The 9,911-nt window shown below is 44.0% G+C and overlaps 1 protein-coding gene across 1 annotated transcript in view; it reads right to left on the bottom strand.

Moving 5' to 3' along the window:
* Window positions 1-2,880, bottom strand: part of LOC127029743 (ephrin type-B receptor 5-like) — an 88,882-nt gene extending 86,002 nt beyond the window's left edge. Inside the window, exon 1 of the mRNA XM_050915536.1 lies at window positions 2,417-2,880. The gene's annotated coding sequence lies outside the window, so the exon portion shown is untranslated. The remainder of the gene's footprint in view (window positions 1-2,416) is intronic.
* Window positions 2,881-9,911: the final 7,031 nt, after the last annotated feature.

Here is a 9,911-nt window from a genome sequence, read left to right on the forward strand (position 1 = left end):
AAAATACAGATTTTCCTTTTTTTTAAACAGTAAGATATAATAGTAATACAATACTATGTTTAAGAAAAAACAAGAGAAAATAATGACAAAATTATAGAAGGCTCAGCTAAAGCTTTAATCAACTTTTCTCTTCATAGAAATGAGTCTTTTAGCTTTTTGAAAAAAATCATTATATGTTTATGACCAAGAACAGCCGATCTAGAATATTCTTAACAAACACTTTTTCACAATAGTGCCCTTTTTGGGTGATATTGCCATCCTTTTTGGTGGCTAAACCACATTATAAAGATCTAGCTTGACCATACATACCAGTTTCTACTTCTTCCATCTTCTATTGTTTGTGTGTGCAGTAAACATACACAATATGGCCATAGAAATGAGAAATAAAAATGAACTGTGCAACCTTAAATGTGCTCTGAAAGTACTTTGCACTCATCTGTAGGGACTTGAAGAGAACCTTCCGCACAGGGGCTGCTGAAGGATAATGACTGGATAAGAAGGGAAAGCATGTTTTAGGGGGAGCAGACCTATAGAGGGAAGCATTCCTGAAGCCAGAGGAAAAGCATGCATAAATCTCATAACAGTTTAGGTATCCAGGGAAGGAGAGTTGACCACAAAGCAACTCTATCTTAATGGAGGCACACAAGGTAAGGGGTGAGAAACTATAGCGATCTCTTACATGATTCTCTGCATATGGCACATGCAGTATCAAAGGGGAGAAGGGAAAGACATCTGCACCTGGGCACAAAGAGGAATGTACACAGTGAATTTGTATAGGCATAAACAAGACAATTCTCAATGGGTTGAGGAATCAGCTCTCTTGTCAGACACATCTGCTGGCAGCCTATGGGAGCATGCTGGAGGATAAGCAGCTGTCTCCTTGGAGCCACCAGCTGCCTTTCCCCCCAAAACCATTTACACTGTGTCATTGGTCAGCCTGCAAGTCAAATAGAGAAGGCAAAGACAGTAGCAGCCTTGGGCAAAGAGAGGTGATGTCTCTCCCCCAACCCCCTCCAAAAACAGTCTCTATAATCCAAGCTGTTCTTGCCACAGATAACAGCTTGGAAGAGCTGAGAACCTCAGAACAAAGCAAGAAAACATGCCTTTCTGCGGGGTTTCGGTGATTAAATTAGAGAGGATACAATCCTGCTTCATACAAGCTCCAATGCCCCAAAGTAATGGTATTTCCAAGTAACAAAACACATGGCCAAACAATTCCGTGCAGCTCAGTGCAAGAAAGTCAAAGAGGAGAGAACTCCGAAGACAAGAAAAAACATTTAGTGGCTAGAGGGGCACACATACATGTCAAGGAATTAAAAACTGCATGTCTAATTTGGCTAAGAGGACATATGTGCAAAAGGCAGTAAAGGAAAGGATGCAATTGCATGCAGTTATCTGAGGCTTGCCAAAACACTAGCAAAATAAACTGAAGTGGTGTAAGGTGTTGAATTTAGGGAATAAACTTCAGGAGAAAAACAGATTTTTTTTTCAGCACAGAAATCAGGTAACATCGAAGAAAAAGGATTATTAGATTGTGGATTAGCTCTTCCTTTCCTGCTCCCAAAGGAACCTCAGCATCGGAATTATTTCAAACTGGGAATGAAGAAAGACCTAAAAATAGTCACTAAATCTTGTATTAGCGGCTTGGGGCAGGAGGATCAGCTGTAACTAAACAAGAGGTGCACCCACATCCAGTTTCCATGTTTCTGATTAGAACCTAACAAGGAAGAAGGGAGCCTCCCTTGTTCATCCCAGCTGAGGCTGCAGATCTGTCTCTGGAACAGATGTGTCTAGTGGCGGCTACTCTTCCCACTGTCTTGACTTTATTGTTTCCATTTGCGCTCTCACTCTCCTTCCTCATCAATCTGCATGACTTGATAACACTGCTAATGAAGGATGCCCCTTGGGAGATTTGCTTCCCCATCTTTACTCTCTTATTTCTAGAACGTGTGGGGGAGGCAGGTGACATTCACTCTTCTCCCCAGCTGAATGAGTGTGGTAATAGCAAGAGAAACTTCAGAGTAAGTGAAATCATCTCAGTGGATCCATGAAAGGCAAATTTAAAATCACCCATCACAACAGCCCCTCCCACATTCACAGATTTATTTAGTATGAGTAGTAGTAACTTGCATCACCTCCTTGAAAAACAGGTTAACATGGCTTTTCTCTGCCACAAGCACTAATACAGCCATCTGTCCCCCACAAGAGCATTAAACAACCCTACCCACAGAGAAGGCCACAAAGCGTTCCTTGTGTCGTTCCACGAGGATCAGGAACCTACACCAGCATACATCTACCCCTGCCTTCCTGCTTCAGAGACTTCAAAGGCAGCATTTAATTATGGCTCTTCGAGGAGCTAGAGAGAAACAACACGCATAGGAGCAGACCAAACACACCATGCATGTGTGGAAGATACCTGGTTTTGACAGTAATTTCCGTGAGCAGAGAAACCGTGACCCGATTTCATACAGCTTTTCTCTCCTTGCCGACACACGGCACCTGACAAGGAGGGGTGCGCTTGGGGGAGGGTCTTTCTGAGCACTCCGAGTCCCAGTAACACAGCCTTTGAACAGCAGACACCAGGAAAGGAGAAAAAACCCACAAACTTAGGAGTTTTAATCCCTTTCAGAAGTAGTACTCGTTTGTTCTGTGTCCTCGCTCCCCGCCCCCGGATGGCAGAGATCCGAGGATATCCTCAACAATGTCTCTCTTCCTCAGATCTCTTCGGCCAGGCTCACAATGCCGTTGCCCGCCGGCCCGCTCGCCCGCCACAATACCTTTTACAGGACTCCAGCAACACCCCCTTCACTTCCCAGCATTACTCAAGCAGTTTTCGCAGGAGCCCTTCCCGCTAGAGCCGTGCCGACCGGCCGATCGCCATCAGAAAAGTTGGACAAAGACCATTTTCACCGTGTAAGTTACACCATCTCGATGGGCTAGCGCCAGGTCCCTCTCGCTCTGCACCCACTGCCGCTTTGTCCCCTGGCCCCGGGCACAGCCTTTGGCCCTCGATGGATGCCTTCAACAAGTCGGATGCTTGCGAGTAGTCCCGATCCTTGCGCTCCTCTCCAGGCCCTTCTCTGGGAACGTTTTTTTCTCTCCTCTCCCCGCCCAGGATCCCTCTCCTACAGGAGTCTCCCTTCCTCCCGCTTCCTAGGATCTGCCTCGTCCCTTTTTCCGGGCTCCTCTCTCGCGCTCGCTTTCTCTCCCGCCTCCCTCCTCTCCTCGCCGTGCCCCTCCTCCTCTCTCTAGCCCCCCCCCCCCCCGACCTGCTTTCCGTTGCAGAGGCCCAGCCTAGCGCAGCAGCACGCGACGGCAAATGGGGGTGGGGGCGCTGCGAGATCCCACACTCTGAGGCGGCGGCAGCCACTCCTGTCATTTCCGCGGCGGTCACCATCCTCTCTCCCACCCCCGGCGGCTCCCTCGTCCCCTGCTGCCGCAGACTCTCCTCTGCCAGCTGCCGCAGCCAGCGCTCGCAGGGATGGAGCAGGGCGCGGAGCCGCCGTCCTCTCACAGCCGCTCCGCTGGGCGGGCCACTGGGCGGCACCGGGTTCTGTCCTCGATTGAAGTGTTTGCTGCTCAGGCTCCCTCCCGCTTCCCCCGCGCAGCGTCTTTCAGAGGGGGCTTTTCCGAGTGGATCTTCCGTCACCACAGCGTCAGAGCTGCAGCCCTGGCCTGCGCCTTGTCCACGCTGCTGTCTTGCTGCAGCTGGGCTTTCTGTGGGGATGCCCGAGTGTGACTGCAGGTGTGCATGCCCCTGCTAGGTTCGTGCCAGAAGGTGCACTGTGGCAGTACAGGAGTAACAGCCTGAACTACTGATCCTTGGTCAGTCTCTCTTGACATGGTTGAAATCCATGTTGCTATATGGCATCTGCTGCTGTTCTGTGGCAACCTAGCTTAAAGTTAGCATGTATGTGCTTACTTGCACTCCACTTCCAAACGCTCAAGATTAAATGTCACAGAGGCTAGGTGCTTCCTTGATTCTAGATACTAACAAACCTCAACTCAATCAGCAATGGCGTGGATGAGTCAACCGGGGTTCCTCAATTCTCCCAAAGGAGAACCTCAGCTTCCCATGTAGAAACAAAGGACTGGAAGCATCTTTCTGGGTCACTCCTGTCTCCTGCTAGTGCAAGAACAAGAGTCTACCTACTCAATCTGCAAATGTTACTGGGCTGAATATGGAGAAATGCTAGAGGATGAAGCATGCTGCATAACCCTCTGATTATACCTACCGTTCAGTGACTTACATGGACAAGTAGCAGAAAATGAGGGTGCTGTGAGTTACAGTGCAAGCCGAGTGTGCCCGTTAGGACTGAACAGAAAATATATCAAAACTCAGTCGCTTACAATTCACAAATACTTCCGTGATAACACAGAGCAGAATTGTGGGCTTCTGCTGCCAAACTTCCTTTGGTTTGAACTATGAGCTTCATGTTACATACAATATAAAGTGACCGTGATTCCCTTCAGTGTAAAACACTAGTACACACATGCAAAAGCACAAATGCACATTAGACACCCCACTGCATGATAAAATGTATAAACTTCTCCTTAGAAGAAGCACTATCAGCAGATAGTGCCACATCTCGGAGTTCAAAAAGCCAGGGCTAGTTTCCACACAGCACAGCCTTTTCTAGCAGTTCTGTATATATGCAGAATAACACAAATACCTACTTCTTCCCAGACAGCATAGTTTCGTTCTTAATCCTCTCCGTGGGGGTTTCTAGACACCAATTACAACAGACCTCTTTCCTTTCAACTCCCCTCCTCCACCCTTTCCCCCCCATCCCCCCCCGACCTGATTCTAAAAGAAATAGACTTAAGGAGAAATTGCAGGTACTCAGCTCCTCTTGGAATATGGTCCTTACTCAGTTCAGTAGTAAATTTTTGCACATATGTTTTCCTTTCTTCCTCCTTTTAGTACTATGAGGAGCATCTGGCCCCTAGAAAGGAACAGTGGGACTGTACCATTGCACCGGGGTTGTGAAAGAGGTTAACTAGCTGCTTTGTTCAATAGCTGCAGAAACACTTCCTCCCCTTTATGGTAATGGAATATTCCCCCCAAAACCTCCTCCTTCTTCTTGTGGAATGAAAGCCAAACATGAGCGAGGGGCTACTGTGAATGGGGAAGTTTGGGAAAAGTTCCTATGCTACAAGGACACATGCACGCATGCACATGCAACATCCAAACCCTGTTTAAAATCTCACTTGGTGGAAGGCAAGATGACAGTCAATCCTTTACTTGGGATTAATTGTAAGGCAGTGTTTAAATGTTCTTTCTTCAATGCTGGAACATTTTGCAATGCATGCATTTATATCTTCAAAAATGTTTCCAGTTTCTGAAACCTTCCTCTACTAGGCAGATTATCACATCATACCAGAAAAACTCACCCCTCTCAAAATGTAAGCAATCGCAGCCCAGATATGACAGAAACAGAGAAACAAAAGCTCTCCATCCCGAACTACCATGGATGGATCAGATTCTCAGCTCAATCTTAAATGTGACAAAACCAGCATACTTTATGCAACAGTGTGGCTGCATGATATATATCAATGGTCTCCAAAGTGGGGTGCATGCACCCCAAGGGGTATGTGAGATGACCCATTGGGGTGCAGGAAGAAAATATTAGAACTTCAGTAGTACATTTATATAATTTGTAAGAAAATATACGTATATTGGGAGTGTATGCTAAAGTTTTTTACCAATAAGGGTACATGATCAAAAAAGTTTGGAGACCACTGATACAGACAATCATGTGCTCCAACTTACATAGACAGACATTGATTTTATAGACACAGAATTCCACACAATAGTGAGCTGCAAATATCCAGACACACAAACAGATCTCATAATATTTAAAGCAAAAGAAGAAGGTGCAGTTATTAAAACAATGGTCAGAATAGCAAAGCATAATCCATTTCATAAATAATGTCCTCACTGTGTGAAACATGTTAGGTCTTGAAGGGAAAAGAGTTGGAATGTGCAGGGCGGACCACACAAACCAAAGAGAAGAAAACCACCCATGAGAAAATAGCTGAGGAGGATAAAAAGGAGGGGTGAGGCTAAGACAAGGGGAATAGAGTTTCAAAGGAAAAAGAGAGAGGAAGGAGGGTAAGAGTGAGAGAGGTGAGAGACAGAAGTAGAGAAAGCAAGATACACACAGAGCAACTATAAAAGACAAGGAAAGAAAGGGATGCGAAGAAGAAAGGGAGGAGCTGGGAACAGCAAGTAGAATAGCAGGCAGAGGAAAGAGTAAGAAGGGTACTAGTTATACGAGAGGACATGTTTGACAAGCAGTTTTGCAGCAAAACTATTTTCAGTGGATAAAATCTTCAAGAAGATTTTTTCAAAGGCAGATTTATCACTTCAAAAGTCTAAAATAGCACATTTTCCTTCCCACATTTCTGAAAAATAATCATACAGATCAGTAAATTAAAACCTTGTAATACCCTTCTGGATGCCATATATTATGGCCTTGCTTTGTTTGTTGATGTGTTTGGTGAAGTACAAAGGTATTTTCTCCCTAAGAAAGCTCAGCATAGAAAGAGGAGAAGCTTACAGAAAATTAATAAGAAAGAACTGAAGAGAATTTAGGGAAACTCAGAAGTGCAAAAGGACTGAAAGGCAGCCCAAGATGGAGTGTGAAAGACCAGACCCTGCAGCTTCACAGTCTCTACACTGGCTCTTGGTAGCCATTAGTATATAGTCATGCATTTTTTTGTTTATTTTTTAAGCTTTATCACAAATAATGAGATTTTCTACAAGCAAGGAGGCTTCTTAGGGGTTTCAGTTCTCCCTTGAAATAAGCCGTGTGTTTCTGCTGACAGAGCAGACTTGTTCTCTGCTTTGTTCCTTCTCTGCAATCACTCACTTCTGCTTAGAGCATTGTTTCCTGAGCTTTAAAGGAAATGAATCTAAACCAGAGAGGGGAAAAACCCCAATCTACATTAGCTGAATATGCACCCACCTTTATTTTTAATAACTATTGTTATTAAGTATGTGTATCAGTTGTTATGAAAATTCCCTCCCTTACTATATCAACCAGTCTTTATAGTATGACAGTGTATTAATTTGTTAATATATATATTAGTTCACATTATACACTGTATTGTCATGAGGTAGTGAAATTTACTGAAGACATTAGTATTGTTCCTGCTTAAGTAAAAGAAACTAAAGGACAGCATCATCCTGGAAATAAGGACTTTGCTGCTTGGAAGCTTGCTTTGTCTATGAAGGATAAAGGATACCCCTGGACAACCAAGATAACACCAGCATCCTAGCCCACGTCTTTGAAACCCTCCCAGCATCATCTGGTGTCATAGATAAGTAGCTATAGCAAGACTGACTCCAGGGACATCTGGATCAATAGAAAAGTAGCAAGAATGCTGCAAAAATATAGTTGCTTTGCAGAGTTTTACTATGATTAGTAATCAGTAGTGTGGGTGTTAGTGTTTAGTCAAATCATGTAGTACCTGAATGTTTGAAGGGTATAAGAATCGTGTGTAAAACCACATTCAGGTTGCCCCAATTTGGCTGGGACAGCTCATGCACATGAATTAATATTTACCCTTGTAATTCTATACTTTGCATCCTAACCTCTCTCCTCAGTCGTCACGAGCCAGTTGCAAATTTTCATGACAGTCTCAAAGGTGAAGAAACAGCTAGACTTGTGCCAGTTCACTGGAGCTACAATCTAAATGTCTGTTTATCTATCCATTTTCTAGCAGTCTGCCTATATAATCCAAGCGTTTCGACACACTCATCACACAGATTGAGTGCTAGTGTTCATAATGCTAACACCTAGAAGGAAAACCAGTCATTTATGCTGTGGACCAGGATTTGGGGAACATTTAAAAGGAGAAGTACCTGCCTGGGGATCCATGACTGGTTTTACAATAAGCCTAGTTCCATGCTGGGACTGGGCACTTTGGGTATATTTAGTCAATTCTGTGTAGACCTGCAATCCAGCTGGGTAAGTTCAATACTGGCTCTAGCTTTTTACCTGAATGCCCAGACCTTGTAAATTAATTTGAAGCTTACTGGGACATGAGACACTACAGGCTTTCTGAAGCTGTGAAAGGGGGAAAAAATAAAATTCATGAGCCCTACAGCCATGGCTCAGGAACAGAAATGTGCAGCCATAAGTGAGAGATGTATATTTATCTTGTGCATGTTGTTACTAAAGTCCTATGAACTCCCTAGAAAGTATGAATGTATAGGTGTATCTCTTATAAAGTTATATAGATCTCTTGCAATCTTCTCTGTATTCTATCAAGCACCTGAGACTAGCCTCTTCTATCTGCGGATCCATGTTGATCCATGTTCCAAGCTTCACTCACTTCCTTTGGAGGTGTGCTGTGACCCAGTTCTTGACCAAGCATGAGATTTCTAATTTCTGCTGGATTTGTGAACAACAGGAATTGCAAACTCTTGTTGGAATAGCATAGACAAAGTAGCCCTGTACTTTTTTCAGTATTGTCTGTTTGACTTGGAAGGAAGAGGGGCTCAAATAAACTGCAATTATCCCAGTGTTTTGTTGCTTCAATAAGAGTGTTTGGAAGTACTCCATACTTAGAAAAGATCTGTGCTATGTTCAGGTGACTGTTGCTCATCTGAAGAATGACTCCAGAAAGCTGCATAAGATTTCAAAAAGCTCTGTTTTCTGTTGCATGCTTATGCTCAAGCGGAAAAAATGGACCAACAGTTACGTAGATGGGAAGGGAAGTTACATTTCTTAAGTGCCCTGGTATTTAAGCAAAATTGCCCTGCTAAAAAGATCCCATAACATATAACTTGTTCTTGGAAGCCCAGTAGAAAAGTAAGGACAGTAAGTTACTGGAGTTGAAAGGCAGAGCAGTGAAGGTTAAACACTCTCAAGAAGCTGAAAGGGAATGGAGCTGAGGTTCTGTAAGAGAATGTAAGGTACCAATGAACTGTTTCTGTTCGGCTCCCAACCTGGGCAGCTTGCGCCACCCTATGTCAAAGTACAGGGTCTCTGAGCCTGCTCAAGGTTACAGTAAGGGGTTATATAAATGACTGCAGTTTCAGTTTAGCTCTTGGCTGAAAAATGAGTAGGAAAGGAGAACTACAAATTTAGTTTGGATTGGAATAGAATTATTTCTTTTCTTTCTGAGAGAAAAAGAATGTGGGAAGTGTTAAAACAATTAATTTTGTTTAATGCAAAATATTCCGTTTAACTTACTTATTTCAGGAGCTCTTCAGAGAAGGAAATGAATGGCTAGATACATAAAGCTGCTAGCAGAAGAATTGTTTCATGAACAGAACAAGTCTGTATCCTGGCAGTTCCTGGGTCCCAGTCTGTAGCCTGGGTGCCAGTTTTTTCCCCAGGGAATGCTTACTTACTTGTAAGATGGAAACATCTCAACAGGAAACAGGAATTTCTCCCTTCACTCATTCCATCTCCCATGCACAGACTGGCATGCTCAGGAACCTGGTGGTGACAACATATTTGTAGAAAACAGTTTAAAATCACCATAGTGCAAAATGGAAACTGCTTCTAAGGCTGTGATCCCACAGACATTTCAACCCCACAAGAATACAAGCCTCTACTGAGACAGACAACCTTACTCTCTCTTTTCTCTGCCCTGAGCTGTATGTCCTCATCACCTTCCCTGTGCTGGCAGCAAAGATTTGTGCAGTGATCTGGATCAAGGAACTGATATGGCTGAAAACTAATTCAGCAAAAATTATATGTAAAATTTTGGAGTACGTGTAGGAGACTTTATGGAGCTGTATAAATGCTACAGCTAGAAGATGGATGGGAAGGCAGAGGATGTGCAGGTTGGGGAGGGACAGGTAAGACCACCCCTTTTAGCAGCAACCCCTTTTAGCAGCAACCCAGGTGATATATGTTTAAAGTGGTCATATGCCAGTTCCTAGAGTATGA

The sequence above is a fragment of the Gymnogyps californianus genome, chromosome 1 (assembly GCF_018139145.2).
Source record: "Gymnogyps californianus isolate 813 chromosome 1, ASM1813914v2, whole genome shotgun sequence".
In the NCBI taxonomy this organism is placed as follows: domain Eukaryota; kingdom Metazoa; phylum Chordata; class Aves; order Accipitriformes; family Cathartidae; genus Gymnogyps; species Gymnogyps californianus.